This window comes from Geotrypetes seraphini, chromosome 14 (genome assembly GCF_902459505.1).
Source record: "Geotrypetes seraphini chromosome 14, aGeoSer1.1, whole genome shotgun sequence".
Classification (NCBI taxonomy): Eukaryota; Metazoa; Chordata; class Amphibia; order Gymnophiona; family Dermophiidae; genus Geotrypetes; species Geotrypetes seraphini.
The window spans coordinates 12,539,048-12,554,924 of NC_047097.1; positions in this window are offsets into that span (position 1 = coordinate 12,539,048).

The window sequence follows — 15,877 nt, forward strand, 5'->3', positions numbered from 1 at the left end:
TAAAATGGTTTGGTAGCCATGTTAGTTCAAAACAAAATAGAAATGAAATAAGGTGATGCCTTTTTATTGGACTAACTTACACCACCACTTCCTTTTTTTCCAAAACTGTAGTGCAGTTTGGTGGTAATGGCTCCAACCAATGCTCATAAAATTCCTGTTTGACATGGCTATTTTTTCCATTTAATTTTGATGGTATGAGGGTTTCATTTCATTTAAAAGTATGTTTTGCTTTTATTTGCTATGTACTATTTTCTAATAGCACAAACTAAAAAGAAACCCTGACTGCCTGCTATAAAAAAAAAAAAAAAGAAGCATATGTGGACTCTCTCTCATTCCATACATTCAACAGAGAAAGCAGGAACACAAATTACACAACACAAACTTCCAAAATGGCTGCTCTCTGTAAACTAATACACAGCACAAATTCAAGTATTGAAGGAGGGAAAGACCTTGGTGTACAGTCACTGAAATATTATAAGTTTGTATTTCTTAAGACTGTAATAATACATGAAGGGTCACACAAACCTCCTTTTTTTTTTTAATATCAAGTTTATTGAGACAAGAAACACTCGGACAGCAACTACCGTCCACAATACAACAACAGTACAGGTGCACAGTGATACATATCAGTCAACGGATACTCAAACCCTGGGCAGGATGAACCTCTTTTTAATCCATTTTGCAAAAATAGGTTTAGGAATATTAACTCATTCTCCACCTACAACAGAAAGCACTGGCAGATTTTGGATGCTACTATGTACGTTTTACAAATGTTATTTGAACTCCCCTCCACAACCTGCTCTCAGAGTCAGCTAACTCCACAGCCTGCAGGTTTGCTGAGAAGCCAGGGAAAGAGCAATGGTGCAAACACTGATGCATGCTGGACGCACCAAGACAAAAGGGTCAGACCAGACGCCAAAGGAATTGGAGGAAAATAGTGTGAGAATCATTATTTCATAGACACAAAGGCTAAGAATAGGGTGATGGGAAGAAGAGAATGCCGCAGAAAACTCAAGCTGTCCATGCTTTCTACCACTGGGTGTCTCTCGTGGTCTGTGATGGAGAAGCAGGAATGCCCTTACGGCTCAGAATTACTTCCTGAAATGATAACGTACAGAAAAGTGGCAGAAACAGTATACTTCCCAATAGCAACCTCATCTACTCTTTATCTCCTCTAGAAATTACAAGATATCTTCCTCTTGTAATACATTTTTTGTAATTCTTTTGTAATCCGCCATGAACCGCAAAGCAGTGGTGGAATAGAAATCTCTAATGTAATGTAATATGCCTCTGCTCTGAAAATGTATAGTCTGTTTAATTTTTCAATTCAGAATGGAATACAAATTCTAAGGGATGTGGACGACATTTTGAAAGTTCTGCTTCTGAGATTTTAACACTTCCTGGATCAGCACAATCCATTTTTCTGTCAGTACGTTATTCTGGAAAGTAGCTTCTGCTTGAAGAAACGGAGTGAGTTAAATCTCTGAAACACAACTTCTGAAATGTGGCCCAAGTTAGGATGAAGTTGTCTTCCATATCAGATAGTGTTTCAAGGAGAAGGCAATGGCTTACAGCAGGGGTAGGGAACTCCAGTCCTCGAGAGCCGTATTCCAGTCGGGTTTTCAGGATTTCCCCAATGAATATGCATGAGATCTATGTGTATGTACTGCTTTCAATGCATATTCATTGGGGAAATCCTGAAAACCTGACTGGAATACGCTCTCGAGGACCGAAGTTCCCTACTCCTGGCTTACAGGATCGAAAGCAGCAGATAGATTAAGAAAGATGAGGACAGAACAGAGGCCTTTGGATTTGGTCAGGAACGGGTCATTGGAGCCCAGATTTAACATGGCACTTTTTTAGGGCTTGTTTTTTTTTGTTTTTTTTTGGGGGGGGGGTCCTATCATGTGCTAATGTTCCTATTTTGAAGGTTCCATGTACTAATGTTCCCAGTAGCGCAGGAAACCTTCAAAAAGTTAAGGCAGGAGCTTAGGAGGTGCTAAGGGGGAATTCTATAAATGGTGCTCAAAAATGAGTGCTGGAAAAGTTTGACCCTAAGCACTATTTTATAAAGGGTGCATACTATTTACAGAATAAAGTGTAGTGCCAGTTTCCATGCCCAATTCTGAGCACTAGACTTATGCCTAGTGGCATACCCGGCTTGGCAGTCACCCGGGGTGGAACATCCCGTGCTCTGGCCGGAGCATTCCCCCTCTTGCAGGCAGTGTGAGTGTGTCTGTCTCTAATTATTGGCTTTTAACTTTTTTTTGTTCTATTCAACTTCTTTTATTATTGTTGTTTTTTTAAACTATTGTAAACAGCATAGAACTTTATGGCCTTGCAGTATATAAACTGATTATTCTTATTATCTGGTCTCCTTCGTAGTTGCTCTCAATGGTTGTATATCAAAATATGAATAAACTTGGAAACTTTTAAACCAGTCTTAAAACTTTATTCTTTAAAGACGCTTTCGAGATTTAGAAAAAAAAAAAAAAGGTTTATTCCAGATCACCCCACTTCCCTGATGTTTATTCCTGCACCTTTTCCTTTTATTTTAATACTAGCTGATGGCCCGGCGTTGCACGGGTATTTAATTATAGCAATAACACTGTAAATGGATTCAAATAAAGATACTTTATAGTGGTGAATGAAAATATTTTTTTACAGCTTTATAAAAAGTACAATATTCAAATTATAATGTGAAATATTTGACAAAATGAATACAATACAACTAACACAAAACTTGATTATAAGCAATATTTTTAGTTTCACCTCCAGGAGCAAGAACATATACATTATTGGGTGAACCCACCCTTCCCATGTGTGCAGGTGGGCCGCGAGACCCCCAGAACATATCACCCCAGGTAGTGAGGGATCTGCATGCCAAGTTTAGTTCATATCGGGCAAGCCGTTTTTGCGTTGGCAGATTTTTACATTTTTGCCATTGACACGAATGGGTGAAATCTGATTTTTCTGTTTGTAGCTCCGCCCACGTGTGCAGGAGGGCCGGGGAACTCCCAGAACATATCACCCCAGGTAGTGAGGGATCTGCATACCAAGTTTCGTTCAAATCGGGCAAGCCGTTTTTTCGTTGGCAGCTTTTTACATTTTTGCCATTGACATGAATGGGTGAAATCTGATTTTCAGGTTGTAGCTCCGCCCACGTGTGCAGGTGGGCCGCGAGACCCCCAGAACATATCACCCCAGGTAGTGAGGGATCTGCATACCAAGTTTCGTTCAAATCGGTCAAGCCGTTTTTGCGTGATCGCGGCACATACACACATACATACACACATACCTCCGATTTTATATATATAGATTGTTATCCATACCCTTTCTCCTCTTGTTTCAATGTTTCATTTAAAAGTTGCTTTTAGTTTGTTTGTCCATTCCCCTGACTTTTAATTCACTTTTAGAATTCTGTAAAGATGTAAAACACTTTGGTACTTAAAGTAGAGGGCTGCACGGGAAAGGGGATCGCGGGAATCCCGCGGGTCCCGTGGGAATCCCCCCTAACCCATGGGACTCCCACGGGGTCCCCCCTCTGGCCCACGGGACTCCCATGGGGACCCCCCTCTAGCCCATGGCACTCCCACGGGGATGGAAGGCTTTGGAAGCAGGATTCGTCCATATAATATAATGGACACGTCAGCCTTAGTAAAAGAGGGGGTTTATAAGTTAATTACCTGAATAGAAAACAAAACAAGGGTTCCACCAAAGAGATTCCACAAGGAAAACAGCAGCACAAACACAAAAGAAACTGTGGAATTGAGGATCCTGTCAGTAGTAATTGCTGCTTTTTATGGGGACGGGCGGGGATGGAGGTAATTCCTTGCAGGGACGGATGAGGACGGAGAGGGTCCTGGCGGGGACGGGTGAGGACGGAGAGGATCTTTGTGGGGACGGGTGGGGATGGGTGGGATTTCTGTCCCCGCGCAACTCTCTAACTTAAAGCGGTCTATCAAGTCATAATAAACTTGAAACTTGACACCTGCCTTGTAGACCTCTTTAGCGCATCTACAGAGACACGTATCCACACTTAAGCACACCGAAGGTGGGGCGTGGTTTCGCCCAGAAGTGGCCTTGCTACACGTCTCCGTAGACGCGAGACAGACACCTTAAATTTAGGCCTGCAAAGTGCTGGCCTACATTTAAAGTGTCTCTCCAGGAATAGGGTTACCAGAGTCCGGATTTTCCCGGACATGTCTTTATAGGACCTGCAACATTGACTTCAGTGAGAAGAATCAGGGTCTATAAATACAGGTACCTGCTCTGTTATGGAATGTGAGTTGAAAAGCAGGATGAGATTTCTGCCACATGAATCCAAAGAGACAGGTAGCCTGAAACAGAGAGCCGCAAGACTGGAGAGATTTAGAGAGGCAGATTTGAGAGGGGAAGATTGCTTGGCCAAGGATAAAGAAGGGATAAAAGTTCTGGATTTGAGCTGGGGTCCAGAGACAGGAAAGTGAGAGAGGTCCTTTGAGAAAGTTTACCAGGTGCCAGCTGGTCATTTATTGTATGTTTTTAAAAACTGTGCACAATGTTTTGGGTTTTTAAAATTAAGTCTAATTAATAGATGATTGCTTTTAATTGGACAATTTGTTAATCTTTTCTATTACCAACTGCTTATTTTTTCAGTAGGATCTATATTGTGCAGTTGAGATGCCGTCTGTGTTCTGTAGTCTGTGGCATTGTGCCCAGGATATACATTAGACAGACTGAATGAGCCGTAAGGTGTTTATCTGCCGTGGTAGTCTCTGGCTCTATGTGCTACTAAGTATTTCTCCCGTAGACACAAAATGAGGGGAAACCATTTGCACAGAGGCCCCACAGTTCATTGTGAGTGAAGCTTTATGGTGCCATAGCCCAACAGAGGACAGCTCAGACTGAGCTGGAAGCCTAAAGGCTGGAAAGAACCCGCTGAGACAAAAAAAAAACCCCAAACACCGGTGCAAATGTCACTTCCATTACCTTAGAGAGTTCTGGCAAAATAGCAAGCACAACCCATCGTGAGCAATGAATTTCAAAAACAGGAGAGATGTGGCCACCCTTAAAGCTGCACTGCAAGTTTGTGGGTATTTGTATTATCATTATTTTGTACTTAGCTCATGCTTTTCCAATTGTAGCTCAAGGCAAGTTACATTAGGTATATTCCTGTCCCCAGAGGGCTGCTACTACTATTTATCACTTATATAGCACTGAAAAGTGTATACATTTTGACATTTAATAGGTCCCCTGCTCAGATGAGCTTACAATCTAACTCAGACAGACAGACAGGGTTGGGGATGCAGAGCGCAAGGTGAGAGGAGTTAGAAGTTGAAAGCACTCTCAAAGAGGTGGGCGTTTAATTGGGCCTTGGACACTGCCAGAGATGGAGCCTGCCATAGGGATTCAGGCAACTTGTTCCAAGCTTACAGTGCAGAAAGGGAGACCGGACAGAGTCTGGACTTGGGCAGAGGAAGAGAAGGGCACAGATAGGAGGGACTTAGCAGCTGAGTGGGGATCATAGGGGGAGATAAGTGAAGCGAGATAGTGAGGGGCAGCTGAATGAGTGCATTTGTAGGTCAGCAAAAAGTTTGAATTGTATTCGGAAACGGATGGGAAATCAACGAAGTGACTTTAAGAGAGGAGTATGGCTTTAGTGTGGGGAAAACAAGTATTTTGCCTGTTTTCAAATGTTAAGAGTGTATTAACTATCTTTTTAAAAATAATTTTAGGGGGGAGGCGTGTCATGGGAAAAAAGCTTGAGTACCTGACTGTAAAACCGCTTAGATAACCTTGATAGGCGGTATATAAAAATCCTAATAAATCCTAATCCTAAATCATGGGCAGATAATGAGCATCTCTACATTATCTGGCTAGTGCATTAAGATTAGCATGTACTAACCATATAATGCAGCGTTAAAGTCAGAGCATTTAGTGTCACCCAAAAAGGAGGTCGTAAGTGCTCCAGCATTTTTTTTTTCAGATCTTGAGCGCTGACAACATTAGCAAATGCCTGCAAATAAAAAAGAATAATGCAAAGTCCTAAAAAGTGACGCATTAAATCTAGCCAGAGATGCGACAGGGTCTCGTAAAAAGGGGCAGCATTTTTTGAAAATTTGGGACGTGTATAGTCAGCAGTTGCATCAAAAGGGTCGCAGTCTTCTTTTGAATGTTTTGGGTGAGGTGTGAGGGGGGAAGGGGGTAGTCTGGATGGTGGGCTTTGGGGAGGGTAAAGCTCTATTTCCCAGTTACGAGGGGTGGCATGCAGGATGGGAGTTGGATATTTGCATGTTTGTGAGATGGGGGTTGGGGGGGTCAGTAGTACTTGTGGAATGGGGAGTAGGGTGGTCTAGGGGAGAGGGGGGGGGGGTTGGTCTTGGGTCTGCTCTTATAGAGTGTGGAAATTATCAGAGTATAGATTCCCAGTTTGTTTTAGCCTGGTGGTCACGCTAGTCCTTCTATTTTGGTGGAAGTGGGAGTTCGGGGGGAGGGGTTGGGGGAGGATTGGGGTACTTGGTTTGTGTTGTCATTTGCATATGTTTTTGTTTTGTGAAATTTCAATAAAAATGTTTCAACACTAAATCTGGTCTTATTGTGGGAAAATCCCACGTTAGAACTCTTTAGTAAAAAGGGCTCCTACGTGTGTACCTAAGTCAGTGGAGGGTTACGTGATTTGCCCGAGGCCACAAGGACACAATACAATTTTTATTTATATAACGCCAATACCTCTTCAAAGTTCACAGCGGTTCACAAACAAATATCAAATGTGTGGAAAGCGCTCCCAAGGGAGGTGGTGGAGAAGAAAACGGTGACAGAGTACAAACAAGCGTGGGATGAACACAGAGGATCTCTAATCAGAAAATAATGTGTGTACATTGAAGGAACTAAGGCCAGCACTGGGCAGACTTGCACGGCCTGTGTCCCGTATATGGACATTCAGTTGAGGACGGGCTGGGGAGGGCTTCGATGGCTGGGATGGTTAAGATGGGCTGGAGTGAGCTTTGACGGAGACTCCAGTAGATGGAACCTAAGCACACTACCGGGCAGGGATCTGGGTTTCTGGCCCAGAAATATCTCAGAAAAAGGACCATGTATGGTTGGGCAGACTGGATGGACCATTCGGGTCTTTATCTACCGTCAATTACGATGTTACTATGTAAGTGCTTGGAAACTTCCCTATCTATCCAACATTCTCACAGTCTAACTGTGAGAAAAAGGAAAATGGTAAAACCAGAGGACATAATTTGAGGTTGAGGGGTGGTAGATTCAGGGGCAATGTTAGGAAATTCTACTTTACGGAGAGGGTAGTGGATGCCTGGAATGCGCTCCCGAGAGAGGTGGTGGAGAGTAAAACTGTGACTGAGTTCAAAGAAGCGTGGGATGAACACAGAAGATTTAGAATCAGAAAATAATATTAAATATTGAACTAGGCCAGTACTGGGCAGACTTGCACGGTCTGTGTCTGTGTATGGCCGTTTGGTGGAGGATGGGCAGGGGAGGGCTTCAATGGCTGGGAGGGTGTATATGGGCTGGAGTAAGTCTTAACAGAGATTTTGGCAGTTGGAACCCAAGCACAGTACCGGGTAAAGCTTTGGATTCTTGCCCAGAAATAGCTAAGAAGAAAAAATTTAAAAAATAAAATAAAATTTAAATTGAATCAGGTTGGGCAGACTGGATGGACCAATCTTTATCTGCCGTCATCTACTATGTTACTATATTCTCTGGTTCTGCTGTAAGGCAATTCTACACTGCAGCATATTAAACCTGCTCACAGGTTTTGACTGTACGTTTAGTAAATGTGCTTAACAATGAATGTGCTAAGCGGTGCAGGACGGCTGTCCTTGGCTGGGATTTGCATTGTGCTTGGCAATTCTGAAGCCCAATTAATTGTGGGTTTGTTTGTGTGGAAAGAAGAGGTGAGTGGGAGTCGGATGGAGCCACTTGATATGGGCTACGACTGCAAAGTGGGTCAGAGGCTTTTGGGAAGACCGGGCTCATTGTGTTCCTGCATCAAGATTTCGTACAGTGCCACATGGCAGAGCCGGCAGCCAGCCACCCACGCACATATGCCCACTTAGGAAAGCCTGATTTCAGAAACTCTTCCTGCAGGCTCAGGGAGTTTTTCAAACACTGGCTTCTGTGTCTTAAATCCTGGAGCCCTCACCTGCATTTGAAACGGGTGGGTGTTCTCCTCTGCCATCCGAGATGCGATGGGCCAGGGCTTCACTCTTTGAGTGCTCTCTCTGCTCTGGATTGCTCCAGCTCCTAATTGCTTTCTTTGAAGTTTTGAGCAGAGATGTGCCCTTCTACACACACGTACACTTATTAGGGGCCTGTTACGTGCCTACCTGCACCCCATGTACTGACAAAATGTATCTTTATTGTAACCCATGTACTGATTAAATGTATCTTTATGGTAACCCACCTGTATCCCTTACACTGACAAAATGCACCTTGATAGTAAACCACTTGTATTGTAACCCACTTGCATCCCATGTAATGTAATGTAATTTATTTCTTATATACCGCTACATCCGTTAGGTTCTAAGCGGTTTGAAGAAAATATACATTAAGATTATAAATGAGAAGTAAGAAGGTACTTAAAAAATTCCCTTACTGTCCCGAAGGCTCACAATCTAACTAAAGTACCTGGAAATTAATAAAGAAGAGAAAATAAAGATGGTTGAAAAAAGAAAAATTCTATGTGAACTTATAAGATGGAAATTAAACTGACAGTGAAGAACTGTATGAAAAATACATATGGAATGCAGTTAGAGAGGGTAGGTTACAATCTATTGATGGTATTTGTTTAATTGGAAGGTGTTAAGGTGGGTCATTTGGGGGAAGGTTATCTGAAGGTAGGTGAATCTTCTGGAGGTAAAAGAGGAGGGGTTAAGATATTTGGATGAATTTTTTGAAAAGCAGGGTTTTGATTTCTTTTCTGAATGTTTTGAAGTTGTCTGATATTGTCATAAGATTGGAGATGGAATGGTTGAGTTTTGCTGCTTGTGTTGCCAGAAGGTTGTCAAACATTTTCTTGCGTTGTGTGCCTTTGAGTGGGCAAATGTATCTTTATTGTAAACCGCTTCGAACTTCACGGTATAGCGGTATATAAGAAATAAATTATTATTATTATTACATTAGAGGCCCACAAACACATCGGGCAACTCAATGACAGCCTGCCGCAATTTAATCTATTCTCTCTCTTGTCTCCTACAGCGATGGAGCCTCTCAAACACCGGGATCCTGTGTCCGCAATTTCCGGAATACCCCCTATCCCTTCAGAGCCAAGATCACTTATTATAAAAGAACTCTCAAAGTAAGAGGATTTCTAATGCTTTGAAATGAAAAGACTGCTTGGGTGGAGCACTGAGGTTTCATTACGCTTGGAAGCCGAGGGGAGTTTTACTTTTTACTGGAATGCGCTCCCGAGAGAGGTGGTGGAGAGTAAAACTGTGACTGAGTTCAAAGAAGCGTGGGATGAACACAGAGGATTTAGAATCAGAAAATAATATTAAATATTGAACTAGGCCAGTTACTGGGCAGACTTGCACGGTCTGTGTCTGTGTATGGCCATTTGGTGGAGGATGGGCTGGGGAGGGCTTCAATGGCTGGGAGGGTGTAGATGGGCTGGAGTGGGTCTTGATGGAGATTTTGGCAGTTGGAACTCAGGCACAGTACCGGGTAGAGCTTTGGATTCTCGCCCAGAAATAGCTAAGAAGAAAAAAAAAAAAATTTAAATTGAATCAGGTTGGGCAGACTGGATGGACCATTCGGGTCTTTATCTGCCGTCATCTACTATGTTACTATGTTACGTGGGCCCACCTGTCTTCCATGTGCAGAAAGAGGGAGGTTGAAAGAAATTCACTGCTTTAGCCGGGTCTGCGGTGGACGGAGCACTTAACCTCATTTAAGTTACTTTCCAGCAGCCAATCAGCATCTTCCATTCTCCCTAGACTACAAGTGCAAGTGTAGTTGAATCTGTTAGGAGCACCCTTCCAGGGCTAGACCCAACCATTAGGCAAAACTAGTCAGTTGCCTAGGGCAGCAGCTTGGGGGTGTGGGGTGGCAGCAAAGATCAATTGCGGTCAAAGCAACAAGAGAGCCTGACAGTCGCACAGACTCCACTATCAATACATACATGTACCTGCGTGAAGCCTGAGTACTTTCGAATTGCCCGTTTATCCATTTATTTAAAGGTCCGCCGACTCCTGGCTGATTAAATAGCGCTAAGCCAGATAAGATGGCTGCTGAAGATTAGTGCTTAGCAACTAGCGGGCAGCAGGCTATGTTCTGTTAAATTTAAAGCACTAACCGGCACCCAAATCAGGCCACTTAAATAGTTGGCCTATCTTTCCGGCCAGCATGTAAAATCAAGTTAGCAAGCTAAGTTTGAGTCAGCTAAAAATAGACCAGATCAGTGGCGTAGTAAGAGTGGCACCTGGGGCAGAGGCACCCTTCCCCATACCTTTATAACTTCTCTGGCATGAGCAGTACACCCACGCTGGTATCAGCTCGCCATTTGACATCACTTCCTACATGCAGGTCCTGGAAGTGATGTCAGAGAGGGCACTGATGCAGGCAGCAGCTTTGTGCCAAGGAAGTATAAAAGGCCCAGGGGAAGGCAATGGGCATGCGCGCAGGGCAAAGAGAAGAGGGGTGGGTGGAGAGGAGGAGGGGAAGGCAAGGGGCATGCACGCATGACAAGGAGAGGAGGGGGTGGGGAGGAAGAGGGGTAGGCAAGGGGCATGCATGCATGGCAATGGGAGGAGGGCGTAGGGAGGAGGAGGGGTGTTGTGTTAGGGAGACCACCTGAGGCGGACTGCCTCCCCCCCCCCAGATATAAACAATTCCAAAACGTTCGAATTCCAAGACAATTTTTCCCATTGAAAATAATGGAAACTGGATTAATCCATTCTTGGTCCCACAAACTCAGATTGGCAAAGGCAGCAAGATTGGGTCCCCCTGGCAGAGGCAGCAAGATCGCCCCCCCCCTGCCGGCATAGACAGCAAGATCGGGCCCCCGCCGGCATAGACAGCAAGATCAGCAATGGCAACTGCAAGTGATGCTCAGCCCAAAGCTTCCCTCCCATGTAGAAACCGGAAGCTGTGTCAGAGGGGAAGCTTTGGGCTGAGCACCGCTTGCAGTTCCCGTACGTTCGGATTCCAAAGCAGCGTTCAGATTCCGGGGCAAAATTTAATTAACAAAAAAAGTTCAGATTCCAAGTTGTTCGAGTTCTGAGGTGTTACAACCCCCCAAACCCCCCACAACGCCAGCGCGATCTCTATTAAGTAAACTGGGGGGGCTCCCCCCAAAAAAACCCCGTCGGAGCCCCTAAAAACTGTAATTTTCTTCGGCACGCGCCTCTGTCTTGCGCTCAGTTGTCGGCGCACACCTTTGTCTTTCGCGGGGTTGTCTATGAACCCCCTTGTGCAAAAGTGCCCTGCTCTCTGCTGTCCTGCCTCTCTGCTGCCCTGCTTTCTGCCTCTCTGCTACGAGCAAGAGGAGGAGGTGGAGGCGCATAAGGGTCTTCATGCTGTGGCCAGGGCTGGGCTGCTTCGGCATGAGTCTCTGGCTTGCAGCGAACAGCTCCTGGTTCCCTGAACTGCCGTTCTGTGGGCGGAGGAACTCCTTCCCCCTGTAGTGCTGATTGGGCGGACCTTCTGTTCCATTCTGCACATATTGAAATGATTCCTGCGGCATGCGTCATGATCGCTCTACACTCTACAGCAGTGGTCTCAAACTTGCGGCCCGGGGGCCACATGCGGCCCGCCAGGTCCTATTTTGAGGCCCTCAATATGTTTATCATAATCACAAAAGTAAAATAAAACAGTTTCTTAGTCATATGTCTCTTTAGCTATAAATGACAATATTATTATTAAAACTTAGCCCAAAGAAAAGATTTATAACCTATAAAGAGTTTTACCTCATGCAAAATTGTCCTCCAAGTACCTACAAATCCAAAATGTGGCCCTGTAAAGGGTTTGAGTTTGAGACCACTGCTCTACAGCAATCCGTGGGATCGCTTGTGGGGGTGCTTCTGATCAGATCATTTGAATGCAGGAACTGTTGTGAATTGGTCGCCCGGCAAGACTCGGCCAAGAATCGGATCGGAAAGGTAAGTTTAGTGAATCTAGGCCTTAGAGTCTTCTTCTGGTCTCCCTCCACCCAAGTCTGAGTACCTGCTGTCCCATTCCCTTTTGTCCTCGGTATCTGCCCTTCTGAGTCTTTCTCCCCTTTCCTAAGCATCTCTTGCCCCTGCCTTTCACCATACCTATTTCTCTCCTTCCCCAGCATCTTTCCTCATATATGTCCTTGCTTTTCCCCTCTCACAGTATCTGTCCTCTCAGTGCTCCTAGGATCAGCCTCCATTTTCAGCCCCTGGCTCACCCTTTCAGCTGGCCCTGCCTTTGTAATATGTACTAATAAAGCAGGAATGACTTGCTTATTCCTCACACTCCGAGTCAAGTGGTGGGCCTGGCCAACCCAGGACCCACTTGGGTCTGAATTCCTTTGTGCAGCCAGCTGAATACTTTCATATGCGACCCTTTGAATTTCTGAGCACAAGAGTTATCAAATGTATTAATCCAGAGCCTGAGAGCAGTGTTAATCCATTGCAAGTACTAAAGATTAACTAAAAGCTGTATTTCTGCAGTACTATGAAGAAACTACTTGGGATTTAAAAAAAAAAAAAAATTACTATTGTTTACTTCTATGATCCTTTTTCAGATGACCATGATTTCTTGTCTTTCCTGACCTTTAGTCTACAGGAAACAACAAAAGAGGTAATTGATGACACTTAACACAGAGGTGGGTAGTGTTTCTGCTGTTCCCACTGCAACTCTCTTGGTCTATTACACTCTAATATAAATAACTGAAGTGTTAAGAAGCACACCAGCAGGAGCCTTCTTGAGATAATCTCTCAAGCTCTTGATCAGGAGACGATTCTGGAATCATAAGAGGAAGAAGGTACAAAGGGTGGATAGAGCTGCCATGAGAGTTGCCCCAACCCTCTGGAACTCGGCACCAAATGCACTATGAGAGATAACTAATCTTGAGAAATTTAAATATTTTCTTAAGACATTCCTTTTCAAAGATGCCTTTTAAGTGTGAGTGTCCTTTTAAGGATTAAAAATATTTTTTTAAATCTTTTATGAGTCCGCTTATATAAGACTTACTTGTTTTTAACCCCACTCTTTTGTTTATACCTGTTATACTTTATTTTTCTTTAACCATTGTAGTTCTCCCCTTTTTTCCATTCGTACCCGTTTGTCCAGTCGTGTATGTTATTGTTTTGTCTAATCGTGTATGTTAATTTTGTTAAAGTTATATTAAATTGTATTATCTGTTTTTACCCTATTTTAAAATGTATAACCACCTTGAAATAAATGATAAGGTGGTATATCAAAATTTTTAATAAACTTGAAACTTGAGTTCATAATTGATTGGTAAATATCATGAGTAGTGAACTTTGTGCCATGAAATCTTTGTTAGTCCTTTATAAATGATACATCTCACTTGATGTTTATGTGGTTCTGTTGGATCTTGTTGAGAGAATCTGGTCCTAAAAAGCTTCCGTTGATTTGCGTGGAAGGACTGACCTATTAACTTTTTGTTTATGTGTATCAGATGACTGGGCCCATTTGGTCTCTGATGGCTCTCTATAAGGCAGATAGTAATTACTTCAGCTTATACAGTAGTATTCTAATAGATTGTACACTTCTCCCTCCTTATTCGCTGTGATAGGGGATTAACAGAACCGCAAATACAGAAAAACCGTGAATAACTTTTTCATATGTTATTTGCTGTTTTCTATTAAAAACCATCGTGAATATCGTGAAACTGCGAATAACATGGTGGGAGACCTGGCCTGTTGCTGAAGGAGAGGCAAAACACGGTGAAGAAAGTGCCGGGAATCGGCGATTTTCTCTGTAAACGCTTGGAATCAGCGATTTCTCTATGCAAGCTGACATAATTTGGGAGGAGGAGCCAACAAGCTAAAAACCGTGAATAATCGAAACTGCAAATACGGAGGGAGAAGTGTAAATAGGTCAAAGTATCTTGGAACTTCCGAGGTGACACTCATAGGACCGGATTAGGTTGTGAGTGACCATCTTCACTAGTTCCCTAGAAGTTACTAGAGATGCATTAAGGTATTGCCTGCATTAAGAACTACAAATAAAGACCGATGATGAACATACTACCCCATTAAGGACGCAAAATGAATCAAGTAGTGTCTTGGGTATTTGAGGTCTTGGTACAAATATAACCTGCAAGCAGTTTGTTCACAAGTATTTACATGTTATATGAATAGTTGAACAAACTATTTTTCCATTGTACAATTTGGACTACTTCCAATGGAAGTAAAACCCGGATGTCTCAGTCCATCCTCCTTTTTCTGGAGTGGCCACTTCCTCTCCACTACGGTAGGGAAAGGGATCGGGGCTTGTATACCACCTTTTTGTAGCTATACAACCACAGTCTAAAGCGGTTTACATATATAGAGGTACTTATTTTGCCCAGGGTCACAAGGAGCAGCGCTGGGATTCGATCTCACAGCCTTTGGGTACAGGCTCTCATTTTTCTGGCTGACTCATGACATCATCAGAACTCAAGACAGCACCTCAGATATCAGTACAGTGAAACAGAATAGCAGGCACCGACGCAGTGCTTCCATTCTTCCCTTACCCTCATTCGCCTTAGAAGGTGTCAGCGCCAGCAAAACCACCTCTTTTGATAGCAGTGGTGCCAGTGCGACAGCACAGGTTGCCTACCTCAAAAGCCAATCCTGGCAGCAGTGGCATAGTAAGAGGGAGGCGTTCCATCCTGGGTGCCGTTTTGGTGGATGCGCCAGCACCTGTCCACCTCTCTGCCCCCCCCCCCCCCGCTCCTCCCCAACCTCCTCATGCCGTGCGCCCCTTCCCATCCCCCGTACCTCTTTAATTTTCCCTGCGTGAACAGCATCACAAATTTGCTGCCCACATCGGCGTCGGCTCTCTCTGACCTCACTTCTGGGTCCTGCACCTAGGAAGTGGCATCGGAGGGAGACTAGACACAATGCGGGCAGCGTGTTCATGATGCTGCTTGTGCCAGGAAAATTTAAAGAGGTACAGGGGAAGGGAAGGGGGTGTTAGGAAGGAGCGGGGGAGGGGCACCAATGCCCCAGGTGCTACATACCCTCGCTACACCACTGCCTGGCAGGTACCATGGACGATAGCATCACACTGAGTATTTGGAGGCCTTTTTTATGATCCAAAAGCATAGCATGGTTTTCCTGCAGAAATTGGACACATAGATAAAGTTTACCCAGGTCACTGCATCAGCCTCTAAAAAAAGGGAGAGAAACACTCCAAGATACATGGCACTTCGCTGAATGACATGTGATCTTCCCTTTCCTCATTCTCTCTACCCTTGATCTCCATAACTCTGGTTCCATGCTCTCTTCCCCCTCAGTCCTCTTCTCCATCCTCATCCCTGTTGTTATCTCATTCTGCCTCTTGCCAGCTTCTCCATCTTCTAATAAACAAGAAACTCTCTTCTCCATCTGTCCCTTCAGATCTTCCCACCCTCCCCATGTCCAATTCAGAGACCATGGCAGACATCAGCTGCTTTGCTTTTCCAAGGTTATACGATGAAAGTATTGTTCGAGCCACAGCATGGAAGTGAGGCATTTAGATGTTTAAAATGCAAAATATTCACTTCCACTCTTTCTCTGGAGACAAAATAAGATCAGTTCAGCGGTTTTATCTATGTTGGCTTCACACGCACTCCTGATCTTTCTCTCTGTCAATGTTCCTTCTTTGATTTTCTCTACTGTATTTTTAGGTTCTCTCTGTCTCTCTCTTTTTGTCATTATTTCAATCTCTTTTCTTTTGTGTCTCTCATTTCTCT